Below are 18,771 nucleotides of genomic sequence, written 5' to 3'. Positions count from 1 at the left end.
GAATGTGCCGAAGTAGAACAGATCAGGATCTCAGCAAGGTTCATTCCAGGAAAAAGGAATGTCCTGGCCAACGGCCTCAGCAGGATGGGACAAGTTGTGGGTTCCGAATGGACCCTGCACCCAAAAGTAGCCAAAACCATCATTCTAAAATGGGGGTCGCCGGTGATGGATCTCTTCGCAACGAGGTTGAATGCACAGCTCCCAGTGTTTTGTTCTCCTGTGCCAGACCCAAGAGCGGTGTTCGAGGACGCCTTCCAACATCCCTGGGACAACTTTGATGTTTACGCCTTCCCCCCCCCTTCGGGATGCTCAGACAGGTCCTCAACAGAGTAAGAAGGGCGGACAACCTGTGGATGACTTTTGTAGCGCCCTGGCGGCCGGAGAGAGAATGGTTCGTGGATCTAAAAGAACTGGCACGACTTCCACCTTGGCCCCTTCCAGACAAGCCAGACCTTCTTCGGCAACCACATTTCCAAAGGCTTCACAAGAACCCTCGGTCGGTCCCTCCGTCTTCACGCATGGAGGTTATCGAGCATCTCCTGAGGAAAGAAGGCTATTCGTCGTAGATGGCAGCGAGGATGTCAGGCTACCCGAGATGATCATCGGCAGCAGTCTACCAACCAAAATGGGCCACCTTTACTAAGCGGTGCGCCTCTAAGAACATCAGGCCCCTGAGGGCCTCCATCCCGGAGATAGCGGACTTCCTGGTTTATCTCAGAGACATGGTCAACATGTCCATCCCAGCCATCAAGGGAGTACAGGCTGCTCTGGGTCAAGTCTTCTTCCTGAAGGGCATCGACCTGGGAATCTCCAGACATCTATCGATGCTCATTAAGAGCGAGCAATTGTGTCCCCCACCCGTTCGGGTGCCACAGTGGGACGTGGGCAGGGTCCTGAAGATGTTGTCAGAGCCTCCCTTCGAACCCCTAAAGGACAGCGTGGACAAGGATCTCACCCTCAAGACGGTTTTCCTATTGGCATTAGCTTCGGCGAAACGAGTAGGGGAGATACATGGACTGTCATACGAGATCTCTCACTCGAAGGGCTGGCGGGAGCTCACCTTCAGGTTCGTGCCATCCTTCGTTGCGAAGACCCAGAATCCGGCCGTGTGGGATCCCAGGTTTGAGGGGTTCTCAATACCAGCAATTCCTTGTTCGGACAACTTGAAGGACTTGCGTCTGTGCCCTGTCAGGGCCGTAAGAAAATACTTATAGAGGACAGCCAGACTTCGGCCCGAGATCAAAAGTCTGTTTTCGTCCACGGGCTTGGTGAAGACGCCAGTCTCGATTAACACTATCTCCTCCTGGTTGAGGCAGGTGATCATCAGGGCCTACAGTAAAGCGGGTATCCCCCTGCCGGGAATGCCCAGACCCCACGACATTAGGGGTCTGAGCACCACGTTAGTGTTCCGAGAAGAATATGGCAGTGGGCCAAATCCTGAGAGCAGGCACCTGGGCTAACCAGTCTACCTTCACTGCTCATTACTTGAAGGACTATTCAAGAAAATTCCTGGACAGTTTCTCGATAGATACCATCGTTTCTGCGCTCCAAACAGTTTAAAGGTCTAGCCCCAGTGATAACCACGGGTAGAAAGTACAAGAGACACAGGTTCGTTCCTTAACCCCCATGTTCTTCCCCCCCTATTCCGCTTAAAATGGTCTCAGATAGGACTCTGAGCTGGGATACAAGGACCCCTACTTTGGAAGGACATGGCTCCTAGGATTTCTTGTAGAGGTGAGTTACTTAGACACTAAGATGAGTTTTTTGTGTAGCCCCTATTCTCGTTTTTCCTTGGGATCATCAAGACCTAGCCTCCTATCTAGGTCTTTGGATATATCTCAGCAGGGTCTCAGAAGGTTTAAGGCCACTCCCACCTCCTAAAGTATAAGTCTCCTAAGAAAGTAGTTTGAGGTAAGTACTCCGTGTTGGAACAAATCAAATTTTTAAGTAATATGTTATTTTCCTTAGTAAAATAAATTTTTGAATATACTTACCCGATGATCATATAGCTGTCAGCTCTGCTGCCCGACAGAAAAAACCTACGGGCGGAATACGCCAGCGATCGCTATACAGGTGGGGGTGTACATCAACAGCGCCATCTGTCAAGTAGGTACTCAAGTACTCGATGTCAACATAGAACCAATTTTCTCCTCTGTCCACTGGGTCTCTATTGGGGAGGAAGGGTGGGTCCTTTAATTTATGATCATCGGGTAAGTATATTCAAAAATTTATTTTACTAAGGAAAATAACATTTTTCAATATTAAACTTACCCGATGATCATATAGCTGATTCACACCCAGGGGGGTGGGTAGAGACCAGCATTACATGTTGACATTATTATGAGCTAAGTATTCCATATTTCATTTTAGCAGTTATTCAAAATAACAAGCATAAAATAAATAAGTACCTGGTAAGGAAGACGACTTGAACAATTACTCTGCCTTTTTAAGTACGTCTTCCTTACTGAGCCTCGCGATCCTCATAGGATGCTGAGCGACTCCTAGGAGCTGAAGTATGAAGGGTTGCAACCCATACTAAAGGTCCTCATCAAAACCTCTAATCTAGGCGCTTCTCAAGAAATGACTTTGACCACCCGCCAAATCAAGTAGGATGCGAAAGGCTTCTTAGCCTTCCGGACAACCCAAAAATATTTCAAGAGAAAGATTAAAAAGGTTCTGGAATTAGGGAATTGTAGTGGTGGAGCCCCCACCACTACAGCACTCGTTGCTACGAATGGTCCCAGAGTGTAGCAGTTCTCGTAAAGAGACTGGACATTCTTAAGATAAAAGACGCGAACACTGAATTGCTTTTCCAATAGGTTGCGTCGAATATACTTTGCAGAGATCTATTTTGTTTAAAGGCCACGGAAGTTGCGACAGCTCTAACTTCGTGTGTCCTTACCTTCAGCCAAGCTTGGTCTTCCTCATTCAGAAGGGAATGAGCTTCTCGTATTAACAGTCTGATAAAATAGGATAAAGAATTCTCTGACATAGGCAAAGATGGATTCTTAACTGAACACCATAAAGCTTCAGACGGGCCTCGTAAAGGTTTTTAAAATAGAACTTAAGAGCTCTTACAGGACATAATACTCTTTCTAGTTCATTTCCAACCATACGATAAGTTTGGAATATCGAACGATATTGGTCAAGGCCGAGAAGGCAGCTCGTGTTTGGCTAAAAAACCAAGTTGTAGAACATGTAGCCGTTTCGGATGAGAATCCGATGTTCTTGCTGAAGGCATGAATCTCACTGACTCTTTTAGCTGTGGTTAAGCATATCAGGAAAAGAGTCTTAAAGGTGAGATCTTTCAGGGAGGCTGATTGAAGCGGTTCGAACCTGTCTGACATAAGGAATCTTAGAACCACGTCTAAATTCCAACCAGGTGTAACCAAACGACGCTCCTTCGTGGTCTCAAAAGACTTAAGGAGGTCCTGTAGATCTTTATTGTTGGAAAGATCTAAGCCTCTGTGACGGAAGACTGATGCCAACATGCTTCTGTAACCCTTGATAGTGGGAGCTGAAAGAGATCGTTCTTTCCTCAGATATAAGAGGAAGTCAGCTATTTGAGTTACAGAGGTACTGGTCGAGGATACGGATACTGACTTGCACCAGTTTCGGAAGATTTCCCACTTCGATTGGTAGACTCTAAGGGTGGATGTTCTCCTTGCTCTAGCAATCGCTCTGGTTGCCTCCTTCGAAAAACCTCTAGTTCTCGAGAGTCTTTCGATAGTCTGAAGGCAGTCAGACGAAGAGCGTGGAGGCCTTGGAGTACCTTCTTTACGCGTGGCAGACGTAGCAGGTCCACCCTTAGGGGAAGTGTTCTGGGAACGTCTATTAGCCATCGAAGTACCTCGGTGAGTTATTCTCTCGCGGGCCAAAGGGAAGCAACTAGCGTCAACTTTGTCCCTTAGTGAGAGGCGAACTTCTGCAGTACCTTGTTGACAATCTAGAACGGAGGGAATGCATATAGATCTAGATGTGACCAATCTAGTAGAAAGGCATCTATATGAACTACTGCTGGGTCCGGGATAGGTGAGCAAAGTATTGGGAGCCTCTTGGTCATCGAGGTTGCGAAGAGATCTATGGTTGGCTGGCCCCAGGTGGCCCAAAGTCTCTTGCATACATCCTTGTGGAGGGTCCAATCTGTTGGAATTATTGTCCCTTCCTACTGAGACAATCTGCTATGACATTCAAGTTGCCTTGGACGAACCTCGTTACTAGTGAAAAGTCTAGACCTGTTGAACAGGTGAGGAGGTCTCTTGCGAACTCGTACCATGTCAGAGAGTAGGTCCCTCCTTGCTTGGAGATGTACGTCAAAGCAGGGTGTTGTCCGTGTTCACCTCCACCACTTTGCCTTGAAGGAGAGACCTGAAGCTTTTCCAGGTCAGACGTACTGCCAGTAGCTTCTTGCAGTTGAAATGCATTGTCCTTTGACTCAAGTTCCATAATCCCGAGCATTCCCTACCGCCTAATGTCGCACCCCAGCCTACGTCCGATGCGTCCGAGAAGAGAACGTGGTTGGGAGTCTGAACAGTCAGGGGAAGACCCTTTCAAAGGTTGATAAAGTCCTTTCCCCAAGTCAGACCAGACTTTATCTTTCCGGAAACCGGGATCGAGACCGCTTCTAGCGTCTTGTCCTTTTCCAGTGAAAAGCTAGATGATACAGAAGAGGACGGAGGTGTAGTCTTCCAAGTGACACAAATTGAACCACGGATGACAGTGTCCTAACCAGACTCATCCACACCCTGACAGGGAAGCGTTCCTTCTTCAGCATCTTCTGGATGGATAGCAGGGCTGGGGGTTGATCGTCTTGTTCAGCAATGTCCTCATCAGAGGGTTCCTCATCCGAAACTGATGAGGAAAACGGCAACGGAGTGGGCAACGTCTGACTCGCTGAATCCGGCCGCACTGGTGGATGCGTGACGGAGCCGGACACAATATCATGGTACTGCTGCACAGTCTGTGAACTGTCAACCATGGGGACGCGAGGAAGTACAGCGTCAACCCGAAACTGTCTAGACTGTCTGGGTTGTGCAGTCAACCCCCTACCGGGTTGCTGAGGTTGCCGCACTGCGTCACAACAAGTCACCTCTGCTGGTTGTTAAACGTCTTCCTAGTGACACACTGAACGTCCACAACCACCTCCGAGAGTCGCTTAACGTCAACGTGCGACTGGCAACCCACACTGGGTCGCATCGGTGGAGGAACCACCTCAACTGGCGGACGCGAGTAGGATACCTCAGCGTCAACAGGGCGCACAACCAACCGGTAGGAAGGTTGTTGGCCAGAAGGTTCTTCTCCGTAAAAAATCCTCTATCAAGGACACAAGCTTGGACTGCATGTCTTGCAACAAAGCCCATTAGGGTCTATGGGAGCAGGTGTGGCAACAGACGGGGTTAGCGACTGAAGCGGAACCATTTACCATCCCTGGAAGCCTTGTTATGCTTTAATTAAAGTCCATAGGAGGCTAAGCAGCTTAAGGCTCCTCTCCAAATGACAGAGTCCTCAAAGGAATATCAGTAGGAGGGAGAACAGCACTTTCTCATCTACAGGAACCATGTCCGAGAAAAGCTAGGTTATCTCAGTGAGGGTCTCACTGGTGCATAAGCAGCAGAACAGAAGGCAACGTTATGTAACTGCTTGACAGTCTGTGAACTGTCAAAAACTGAACTGTCAACCACAACAGGTGCGTGAGGACATACAGCACTGGTGCATTAGTAGCAGACCAGAAAGCAACTTCATGTAACTGCTTGACAGTCTGTGAGCTGGCAACAACCAAAGCTGTGTGGGGAAGCCTCAACTCCTGACTGACTAGTCTGCTGCGGGCGAGTGGCGGTAACCACAGTGGGTTGCGGAGGCTGACACACCGTGTCAAAACACGGCAGCTTGTGGTGGCTCACGCACGGCAACGGAGTGCTCCGTGTGTCTGTGGGAGTCAGCATGCGTCTGGCAGGGTCGACTGCGCATGGGTGGAGGAGCTCTCACAACAAGAGTGTGGGAGCAGGCAGCCGCAGCGTCTGCTGGGCGCACAACCGTGGCAGGTTGTAGGCAAACGGGTGCATCGTCAACCTTCTCCGCAGTCGGAGTGTGGGAGCAGGCAACAACCAAAGCGGAGTGGTGGTGCGTGGTGGGGACTGCCGTGGGTTGCGGAAACTAACGCATCGCGTCAAAACACGGCAGCTTAACTCCACCTTCCCACTGCTGATGCGGTAGCTCACGCATGTTAACGGAGGGTGCCGCACGTCGGCTAACGTCAACATGCGTCTGGCAGGGTCGATTGCGCATCGGAGGTGGAGCTCTCCGCAGCCGGAGTGTGGGAGCAGGCAGCCTCAGCGTGAGCTGGGCGCACAACCGTGGCAGGTTGTAGGCTAACGGGAGCAGTGTCAACCTTCTCCGCACGAAACTCCTGCATAACCGCAGCTAACTGAGTCTGCATAGACTGCAGTAAAGACCACTTAGGGTCTACAAAAACGGCAACAGACGGAGCTACTGTCCGTTGTGACTGAGGGTCTAAAACAGCTGGTGCGGCAACAGACGGAGTTACTGCCTGTTGCGGTACCACCTTGCCTCTCTTGGGAGGTGTGCAGTCGTCGGATGACTGCAGCGAGTCCGAACTGACCCAGTGGCTACACCTAGGCCGTTGGACTTGCGCGGAAGGGACCGACTTGCACTTAAAAAGCTGCAAGATGTAGTCCATGGTTTCTTACGAGAAACCTCTTCCGCAGACGAGGAATAAATGGGCTCTCTCGTCTTTGTGTGGGTGGGGCGATCTTGGGTAGATACGCCCGAAACCACGGAGGGAAAAACGTCTGTTCGTTGATCAAGGCCTGTGGAGCCCATAAGTCGTTCGACATTACTTCTCCCCTGGGCTTGGGAGCTTGTAAGAGGTCCCGGACTAGGTGAACGACTGGCACGAACAGTCGAACCCTCGGACGCAACACTGTAACACTTTGCGCATATCACTTTATCACTTTTGATTTTCTGTTTGCACTTATTTCACTGAAATCGAAACTTTAACTGATTTCTACCTGAAACACGCAATCCTATCCTTCATTAAAAGGTAGTAATTGCGAAAACAGTCTTACAATGCAACAGAAAAACATAAATAAAGATAAAGAATTCAGTGGCTGGAAAAGAGACTAAACACTAGATCAAATAAACTACGTTTACAATCTCTCACCGCACAAAGCCTGGGAACAAGAATAAAACCCTAGAAACGTTTTACCTTCTTCCCCTACAGCGACTAGGGAGGAGAGTAAAAAACGAGAACAACGTTACCCGCTTGAACGAAACGTTTATTCTCCTCTCTCTCCCTCCGTCTCTATCTCTCTCTCTCTTCTCTCTTGATTTCGCACCTGAGAGAAGAGCCCAATTATATAGCGTTAAAACATGTTATTTGCTAAAGGAAAAAACTGAAAGGTTTTCCAAATAAAAAGTTCCTTTAATTTAGAATTTAAACCATTTAAGCTAAGAAAGAATGAACGAAACGCTAGAATCGGTTTACTCATACTGCAAAGTGAAACCGTGATACACTCTCTCTCTATCGTAACGATAGAGCGCATGTTGAACGTTTTGAACGTCAACAACTGCGTAGACTAAAAAAACTAAACGTTAGTTCATCTCTGAAAACAGTACGAGACTATCAAAGAAATTCTTTCATAAAACATTAAAATTAAAAAAGTATTAAATTCTTTAAAGGTTAAATACGATATAACGGGCTCAATGTTAATTAACTTCGGTTCCAAGTTAGGACCGCCTACTATAAGGAAAGGTCGCATATAAACAAACATAAAAATTTATTTTTTATAAGTTTATAATAAATGGAAAGTTAATCGAAGAGGCCTATAAAGGCGGAGAGATATAAAATAAATAGATCTATAACGTGTTAAGCAAAATTACCAAAAACCTAAACACACTTCCGTCTAAGGGAAGGGTCGGCCATTTAAAAGTGAAAGAGAGTCCATACTCTCTTCGTCACCATAATTAAATCTATCCAAAACGAGTTCAAGTTTTGAAATGAAGAAAAAACCCCTGCATAGCGAAAGCTCAAAACTGGAATAGTGTACTTCACCAAATCGTTGTGAAAACAAATCCAGTTAGGGACGGCGTATTTAGTAGGTCTTGCCAGTGGCACGACAGAGAGAAAATTGGTTCTATGTTGACATCGAGTACTTGAGTACCTACTTGACAGATGGCGCTGTTGATGTACACCCCCACCTGTATAGCGATCGCTGGCGTATTCCGCCCGTAGGTTTTTTCTGTCGGGCAGCAGAGCTGACAGCTATATGATCATCGGGTAAGTTTAATATTGAAAATTGTATTTTCCTAACAGTACTTACCTCGAACTACTTTCGGGTAATGGCTCACCCTTCCTTCCCCGAGTGCCTTATGGAATTCTTAAAGACCTAAAACTACCAACAACTTACTGGAGGTCGAGACCAGAGCAAGCATGCTTTCTGACCTAGGGTTAGCCTCAGGGCACATATCACTCTGCCTGAGGTTACCCCTCATAGAAAATGGGTATAGGGTAGACTACACAAAACTCTGGTCAGTTGGGAGGAGATCTCAGATACTCCTAAGAAAGTAGTTCGAGGTAAGTACTGTTAGGAAAAATACAAATTACTTAAAAATTTGTGATTTTTTCAGGTTGGCCTGTAAGAATTTATTCTTAATTTAATATTTATTTTTAATAGGGAATAGTACTAACATTTTCTTGATACCAGAGGAGTACGGTCTTAACCCATTACAGCCTAGCGGCAGCAAAAGCTGCCACTATATTCCGAAGTGTCCAGAATCGTCTGTATGTCTTACAGCCTTATTTTACATTATGAGCATATTGAAACAAGTTCATTCTTGCTGCTGACCAGGCCACATTACCCTCCATCTCACCTAATGCTGTCAGTTGAGCTTAGATTGTGAATAAGTTAAGATGGGTGAAAAAAGGACTACATTTAGTTGTAAAGAAAGGTATTTTCTATATGAAATTTACACTGGTTTCAAAACATTATTGCTGTGTTTCTGTGATCTAGAGGTTCCTTTTTTGTGTGTTATCCATAAAATATCTCTGCAATTTTTTCCAAGGCCATTACTGAGAAAAGCATTTTTAATGGCAGCTTTTGCTGCCGCTAGGCTATAACGTAATCATTTTTTTCCGTTTTCTTATATAGAGTTCATTTATTTTTCAAATAGTGGTCAAAATCTTATTAGAGTATATTCAGTTCATAGTTTCATGACTGAGAGAAGAAATTAACGTTGAATGAACTCAATTCTTTGTTTGCTACTCAGCTCCACAGGAGTTTTATAAGAAAAACTGATGCAATTTTTCATCCTCACGGATGTTTTATCTTGCAAACGTAACATTAGTGTTCCTACAAAAATGATAGTACATCTATGTGAATGTTGATATATAGGTCTATACGCAGGTAAACACACACATACACACACACACATATATATATATATATATATATATATATATATATATATATATATATATATATATATATATATATAAATATATATAATATATATATATATATATATATATATATATATATATATATATATATATATACATATATATATATATCTACCTATCTATCTATATACATATATATATATATATATATATATATATATATATATATATATATATATATATATATATATATATAAATATATATAATATATATATATATATATATATATATATATATATATATATATATATATATATATATATATATATATATATATATATATATATATATATATATATATATATATATATATATATATATATATATATATATATATATATATATATATATATATATATATATATATATATATATATATATATATATATATATATATATATGTATATATTTATCTATTTATATATATATATATATATATATATATATATATATATATATATATATATATATCTTCTCTGCACACTTACTTTGAATGGAATCTACGACCTTCTGGATAAACATGACAATAAAGAAGTAGATGTTTCTGTAAATCTCCCCCTACCCCCTTTGAGGATACGGATGCACACACTGACCAAGACTCGGATGCTTCAGATGATGAAGTTGCATGCAATCCTGGTCATTTGCCCAGAAGTATTCTCGCCAGAGACGTCGCAATTGACAAATTGAAAGAAAAAGTAAATAACCATGTCGACTGCATAAATCTTTTCTGGACTAAACAATGGATTGAAGAACTTTATCATCAGAGCACAACATATGGAGAACAAAAATCGCTCTCTAAAGACCACATCACACCACAAAATGTGAAGATTTTTCTTTCTATTCGTATACTTTCTGGCTACAACAAACTTCCCTACCGAAGAATGTACTGGTCTGATACTCCTGATGTATTCAATTACTGGGTTTCTGAAAGCATTAGGAGAGATACATTTAATAAAATTCTTAGAAGTCTTCATTTTGCTGGCAATAGCAAAATGACCGACGACCGATTTTACAAGGTAAAAGTTATGTTTCTTTTTATACTATATTCTCAGATTATGGTTTTGATGATTTATCACATAAATAATGTTTGTCAATTTATTTCTCCTCTTTTGTATGATATACTGAAGAACTGAAATATATTGACCAATAAAACCTTATCTTTATTAGGCATTCTAAATTTTCAGGTAAGTCCACTTTTCCAGCACGTCAATAATGTCAGCAATCTTCAGCTTCAGCAATAATTCCATAGCATAGATGAAATTATGATCCCTTATTATGGAAAACACCGGGCTAAGCAGTTTATAAGAGAGAAACCAGTAAGATTTGGTTTCAAAGTTTGGGCTGCATGTACTTCAAACGGATCTCTTCTTTATTGTGAGCCTTATTGCAAGTCTGACACTAAACTCCCTGATATAAGACTGAGCTAAGGTCCAAAGGTCGTATTAGAGATGTCTAATGAGATCAATTTACAGGCTGGCCAGCATGCAGTGTTTGAGAATCTCTTCACCTCATAACCATTGCTGGAAAATTTAGCAAATCGAGGAATAGGAGGTACTGGCACACTAAGAGAGGATCGTCTTCATGGTGCCCCACTAATGGAAAAGAAGGAAAAGGAGAAGAAACAAATATCGTGGGTACATGGAAGAGGCACTTACTGGTAGCACATCAGTAGTAAAATGGAAGGTAGCTGCTGTGGCTTCAAAGTAAGAATGCTTCAAGCACAAAAAACAGGGCGATGGAGCAAACTTGAGAAAAAGCATATTGAGGTTGATATGCCCATTCCATTCAGGTGTATAATCAACAGATGGGCGGTGTTGATATATTTGATCAACAAGTATCGCCCTATAGAACTCGAACTCGTTCAAGAAAATGGTGGTGACAAATATTTGCTTGGAGCATCAATGCTCAAGTTGTCAATTCATGGATGGTTTATCGCAAACTGGGAAATATAATCCCATTGATAGACTTCATCTGGCATTTTGTAATTGCCACAATGAAGCAATATGGTGCTCCTCGTACATCTCCTGGACCTAAGAGACTGTCTTCTGGAATGGCAAAGGATTCTGTGCTGTACAATAGTGAGCAGCACTGGACCAAGGAAGGAGACCAGCGTCACTCAGGATGCCGCGAATGTTCTCGACGCACAAAATACATTTGCAATATGTGTTCTGTACCTCTTCATTCAAAATGCATGTTGCCCTATCATAAAATACCTCAGTAGTTCATAATGAACAACAGACTGAAATCATTTGAAGCTATATAGGGATAACCTTCGTACAAGAAAAATAGAATAGTGTGGACATGCAACTCATGCAATATGTTCAAGTATTTTTTTTCTTTTGTATTATGAATCAGTAAGAATTTGGAGTTTTTATTGTAACAGGCAAGATTAGTGATGATAATTATTAGAGATAATGAAGTTATGTTTGAAATACTTAGGTTTAATGTAAAATTATATTGTATGTCAAAAAACAAAGATTTTGTGCATTCAAAGTGGCTAGTGGCAGTAAGATATGCTATATGATTGAATTTTTTATATACTATAATTCAGATAGAATTTGCAGTTCTTTTCATAAAAGGCATGATTAGTAATGATAATTACTAAGTATGATAAAGGGATGCTTAAAATACTTAAGTTTGTTAAAAAAAACCATATGTTATGTCTAGAATAGAAAGATTTTGTTCATTCAAGTGCCTAGTGGCAGCAAAAGCTGCCATCAAATAAATCATACTTAAGAAAGGAATTTTTTTATGGTGATGATTTTATGTTGATAGTAGACCAAAATAAAGTATTTTCTGTAAATATGATGTTTTTAAAACCAATAGATAATTCTCGTCCTTAATGGGTTAATATATAAGAACCAAGATGTTAAGCAGAGAGAAAGTAAACATTAGAAGTGAACAACTGGGATTCATGAAAAGTGGGACAATGGATGGTATACTTTGTCAGAGAAGCAAAGGGACTTGTATTCTTCATAGACTTTAAAAATGCCTTTCACAGAGTCTTATGACAAGATTTGGAAGTTTAAAAAAGAATATTGACTCGAAGGTATTTGTATGGATGATTCAGGAGACTATTCAAAATGTGTATACCAGAGTAAGGAACAGTATTATATAGAGATTGAAGGGTTTAATGAGTGGATTGGATTACACCAGGGTTCAGTTCTTTCTCCATTTATCTTTAACAGCATGATAGATAACAAAGTAGGCAAGAGAGACAGTAATATGGAGCCTTTTCTATATTTAAACTAAGGGTTTCCCCAGTTGCACTAGAGTACTGAATGGCCTCCCAGACCCAAGCACTGGATCATGTGGTCCAAATTAATAAATCTAAATCCTAGAAAAGGGACTAAGCTGAGAAGGCTAACTGTTTCAATGATATTCTGTTATTTGAAAATTGGGTAATTGCATAAATATTTTAAGGAGATAAAAAAAATACCTGCTGATGTATTGTCCATATTAAAGAACCTACGAAAATGACGAGAAAAATCGTACGCATACCTAACCACAAAACGGAGAGAAACAGCCACATTAAGGTGAATACCAAGGAATTTAACAATGCAAATAAGAATATGAAGTTCATAAGAAAAAGGCAAGCGGAAAAACGTGTTCAGTACCACAGCACACCAACCAATAGGAAATGAGAAAAAAACTATAATTGTAATGTTCTGTTCCATTTCCTTGGACCGATATGAAAAGGACCAAAATACTTTACTGGTACTGCTAACTATTCTACAATTGGCCAATCTTAAAGGGCCCTTCTTTAATAGTTTAAGATAATCTTACCTTAAGTCACAAGAAGCTTTGGATGAATTGCTGCATGCTGTACATGCAAAAAAGAACCTGGTTATTTATTTCAAAGGTAACCAAGACCAGGTGCCATTAATGCCCATTAGTAAGATGACAAAACTTTGAATTAACCTGTGCCACATCTGTCTTTGATAGTAGAGCTTGAGTAGAGACCACCATGTCATATTCCTCTTGTACTTCATTCACATAAGTAACAATTATACCCTTCGCAAAGTCACCTGTATTAAAGGATATAATTGAATATAAGGAACGAACATAACATTTTGAAACCATAATTATGTATTTAATAAAAATATGTATACATAATATCAACCTGTTCATTGATAGATGTATTATTTTCTATATTTTCAAACTTATTGCACCATAAATCAAGCAGATGTAAAACTTCACAATTCAAGTAATACATTTCAAATAATTCAATCTTCTGAATCTAGACAAACATTTTCAATGAATTTTGTGTGGATTCATCAAATCTAAACTAGAAATTTTTTTTTGCAACTTACTCAAAAATAATTTCAACCACTAAAAAAACCCAATCAAGGACTTAAGACTGCAGTTGAAATATAAATATTATAAATTTGCATTTTTACTGCTTGTAAGGGTTGCTTACTATATCATTAAAGCGAAGCCCATTTTGTAAACAAAGAAATGCAACCAATGGTTCCCTGGATACCCTGGAAAGACGAACTGCATTTAGTAGAGTATAATGGACAAAAATTGAATGTGTTTGAGATGAAGTGTCTCAGGAGTATGGCTGGTGTATATCGAGTAGATAGGGTTAGGAAGAAGTGGTGAGAGTGAGAACGGGTGTAAGAAATGAGTTAGCAGCTAGAGTGGATATGAATGTGTTGAGGTGGTTTGGCCATGTTGAGAGAAGGGAAAATGGCTGTCTACTAAAGAAGGTGATGAATGCAAGAGTTGATGGGAAAAGTACAAGAGGAAGGCCAAGGTTTGGGTGGATGGATGGAGTGAGGGAAGCTCTGTGTGATAGGAGGATAGATGTGAGAGAGATAAGAGAGTGTGCTAGAACTGGGAATGAATTGGGAGAAGTACTAGAGGAAGGCCAAGGTTTGGGTGGATGGATGGAGTGAGGGAAGCTCTGGGTGATAGGAGGATAGATGTGAGAGAGGCAAGAGAGTGTGCTAGAAATAGGAATGAATGGCGAGCGATTGTGACGCAGTTCCAGTAGGCCCTGCTGCTTCCTCTGATGCCTTAGATGACCGCGGAGGTAGCAGCAGTAGGGGATTCAGCATTATGAAGCTTCATCTGTGGTGGATAATGTGGGAGGGTGGGCTGTGGCACCCTCGCAGTACCAGCTGAACTCGGTTGAGTCCCTTGTTAGGCTGGGAGGAACGTAGAGTAGAGGTTCCCTTTTTTGTTTTGTTTCATTTGTTGATGTCGGCTATCCCCAAAAATTGGGGGAAGTGCCTTGGTATATGTATGTATGTATAATGGACAAAATAGCTCAGGCTAATATCAAGATGGAATTACTGTTCATTTAAAGGTTACTCTTGAGTATGAATGGCTGAAGATGACTTTGCAGCTAGACATACAGGCTCTCCCTAACAACCCCTTCCCTAGCTCACAAGGATAGTGATGTTACAGGTACTAAAGACACTATAAAGCTTGAGTGGGTCTCGAACCCACAGCCAACAGATTTCCACACAGGGATGTTTCAAAAAGGTTTACCAATTGTACACAGTACACCATTGGATGAGGATAATTATCAAATTTTACCATTTACCACAAGGTCAGAAGCCCAAATGAAATGCTGAAGAACTGTAAACTATAGGTTCTGCAATACACAAGTTGAAAAGAATAGTACTACATTTGCAAAAGAAAATGCTCATATTTTGTATACAGAACAAAAAGCTGTTATTTGTCACTTCCCTCCTCTTGAAATGTGTACAAACAGCATGTTCCTTTACAAATATCTTCCTAAACAGCAAGTTTTTTAATATTTGACAAACAATCAATACCTCCACCAGGAAAAAAGTTATGGCTTGTCCATTTGGCCCTTTCCATAATCGAATCAATGAATCCAGTATTTTTTCATCATGGTAACCCTTAATGTAGACAAAGGTTACAAGTGGAAAATTAATGGCACTGTTAAGTTCAAAACCATAACACCATACATTTACAATTATAAAAGTTCTGGCTTTATAAGCAGATTAGATGATTAACAAAGCAATCAGATTATATCACCCCTTAGCCTGTAACAAAATGCATATGATCTCTTGGCTAAATTAATAAGACACCTATAGAGGTGCTCTCTTATAAACTTGTCTGATTTTTTATTGAAAAGAAATCAAAAGAAAAATTGTCCCCTGCACGAGACATAATGTGAAACAAGATAACCTAAAAAGAGACTTCTATGTACAAATCTGGAGCAACAGACTGGCTTGAGTTCAGGTAAAAAATTTTATTTATATACTTTTTAAACTAGAAGGATTGTAGGTTACTCGTGAGGCAGAACAAGGGACAGGGACAATGTCCTAAAGATCCACCATATATACTATACATATGATCAGCAACTAAGCCTTCTCAACACACGCTAGGTCCAGAGAAGGCCAGGCAATGTCTGCTAACAACCCAGCAAGTAGATATATAGGCTCCCCCAAAATCTTACCATCTCTGGCTTAAAAGGATGGCGAGGTTGCTGGCACTACTGCATTAGGCTTGAACTCCTGACCCACAGATTGCAATTCAAGGCCATTTCCAATACGCATTTTAGACCAGTCAAATCAGTATATTTTGTACTCAACCTAAACATACAATATAAGTAGGAAGAAATAAGAGGGGAATTCATTAGACTTCCCCTGACCCACTTCCAACAGACATAGGCAGACAAAACTTGGAACAGTAATCAGCCTTTCTCTACATGGGCACCACCCAGGTTTATGCAGTTTTCCCATTGTTTTATGCAACTCTGGAGACCTTGTTTGTAAGTAAGTGGGTTGAGCCTCAAACCATGGCTCCACCTTGCAAATCAGTGTCTATTAATCTGGAAAACGTGTTCTCTTAAAAAATGACTTCATAGTTGAAAAGAGGTGAAAGCCAGATGATGCCAGGTCAGGAGAGTAAGGGGGGTGCACAAGAATTTCATAGCCATGAGAGTGCACTTCTGTCTGGGCAATATTAAGAGTTGTGGACTGGAGCATTGTTTTGCAACAGTTGAACTCCTCTGGTCAGCATGCCGGGCCTTCCGAGTTTGATGGATTCTCGCAATTTATACAGTAGTGAAGCATAGTAAGTCCAAGTAATTGTGGTACCCTTGGCCCAGAAATCCTTCATCACTACTCCATGCTGGTCCCAAAAGACGGTAAGCATGTCCTTTTCTGCCTTCTTGGGAGTGGCGAGTCAAAGTGCTTCCACTGCATAGATTGGACTTCAGTATCAGGATCATACTCATGGACCCATGTTTCATCCTGTGTGATAAGTCTGTCAAAATAGACTTTCCTGGTCTTGTTGGCAAATGTCCAAGGGCCTTTGAGCAATCCACTCGTTCCCGCTTCTGAAAAGGAGTAAGGAGCCTGGGAATCCACCAGGCAGACACGTTATGCATGTGCAAATGATCCTGAATGATCATTTCCACAGACCCTACACTTATCTTCCCAATTTGGGCTAACTGACGAACAGTGTTCCAAAATGGCAGCCTCTACTTCATGGATGGTCTCTTCATCAAAGGAAGGGACGCTGTTTCGACAAATGTTTGGCCACACTTGAACTAGTAATGCCAGTGTCTATCATCATCATATGATGGGGCAGCATAAGTTTGTTCAATTTCATCGAATGTCTGTTTCAACAGACAACCTTTAAAATATAGAAACCTGATAACTGCTCGGTACTCGATTGGGGTCCTTAGTCACATCTTACTTCCATCTAACACTTGTAAAAATGGAAGCAATGAAAGTTCAGTGCTGCAAATTATCATGGGACCTATACACTAATGTACCAATACAAAGGTGAATTTCCCGTTGGATATAATAACCCTAAGTTGGTCAGGAGAAATCTTTCATGAAAGCCTCTCCTATGGTGCCCTAGTTTCTGGGTAAGGGATAGCAGTATTAGGCAACCAGGTCATAAAAAAAAAAATATGCCTAAGTTATATAAAATAAAATTATACATCAGTATGTTGACCCAACTAATGTCCAAGCGAGTTCCAGTAGTTAAGGAATGGGTAACAAGACGAAAAAAATCATTTGAGTTTCTAAATACGTAAAAGGAACTGCAACTTTCTGATACTGATAAAAACATATTTTTAAAAAATGGGAAAAAAGTCCTCAAACATTATTATCAGTACTACCAGTCCTGCTACAACCCAAATTGAAAAAGCAAAATGTAACAAACCCAAGAACTCCAACAGGGAAAACAGTCCAGTGCAGAAAGGAAATAGAGAACAAATAAAAATACAAATGAGAAAAAGAAATAATCATAAAATATTTTTAAATATATCTGAAGTAGCTGTTAATAAAAAGAACCAATTCCCAATAACTAGTTCCTAAAAAAAAATACCTTCTAAAATAAAAATAATGATTGACATGGACTGAATTTGAGAATAAAACTGCACTCAATGAAATGACAGTCTCTCCAAGGAAACAACCATTGTACAGGTTTATGTCCAAATTTGGATCCAATTATATGAAAACTTGTTTAAATACAAGAAAACAAAAATCATAAGATCAAATGACTCCCTAATAATAGACTACTTATGTTAGTGATTTGAAAGATTTCAAACAATATAATGAAGCAGGCGAGATAAATAATTACCTACAGAACTTCTCAGAAGAATGTCCAAACAGGAAAGAAAATTACGACAAAGAATAATACTACTGATAAGTATTATTGGGAGTAGGAAAGATAATATAAAACTGATAATAAAAAGTTTTTCTTTGAATAGGAACCGTTGTTATTTTTTACAGTCAATAGGAATGCTTTTGTTCACGTAACCTATAAAGTTTACAGGGACTATATCTTATATGGGAAATGGCATATATCACAGCAATGATTCCTAAATTTTACTATTCATTTTATTAATTATTTAAATGATGAAGTTATACAAGAATCATCAGCTTTAACTATAGACATAATTTCACTTAAGTTAAAGTATGTATGTGTGTGTGTGTATGTGTATATATATATATATATATATATATATATATATATATATATATATATATATATATATATATATATATATATATATATATATATATATATATATATATATATATATATATATATATATATATATATATATATATATATATATATATATACATATATATATATATACATATATATATATATATACATATATATATATATATATATATATACATATATATATATATATATATATATATATATATATATACATATATATATATACATATATATATATATACATATATATATATACATATATATATATATACATATATATATATACATATATATATATATATACATATATATATAT

The sequence above is a fragment of the Palaemon carinicauda genome, chromosome 33 (assembly GCF_036898095.1).
Source record: "Palaemon carinicauda isolate YSFRI2023 chromosome 33, ASM3689809v2, whole genome shotgun sequence".
NCBI classification, from domain to species: Eukaryota; Metazoa; Arthropoda; class Malacostraca; order Decapoda; family Palaemonidae; genus Palaemon; species Palaemon carinicauda.
This window is presented reverse-complemented; position numbering follows the sequence as displayed.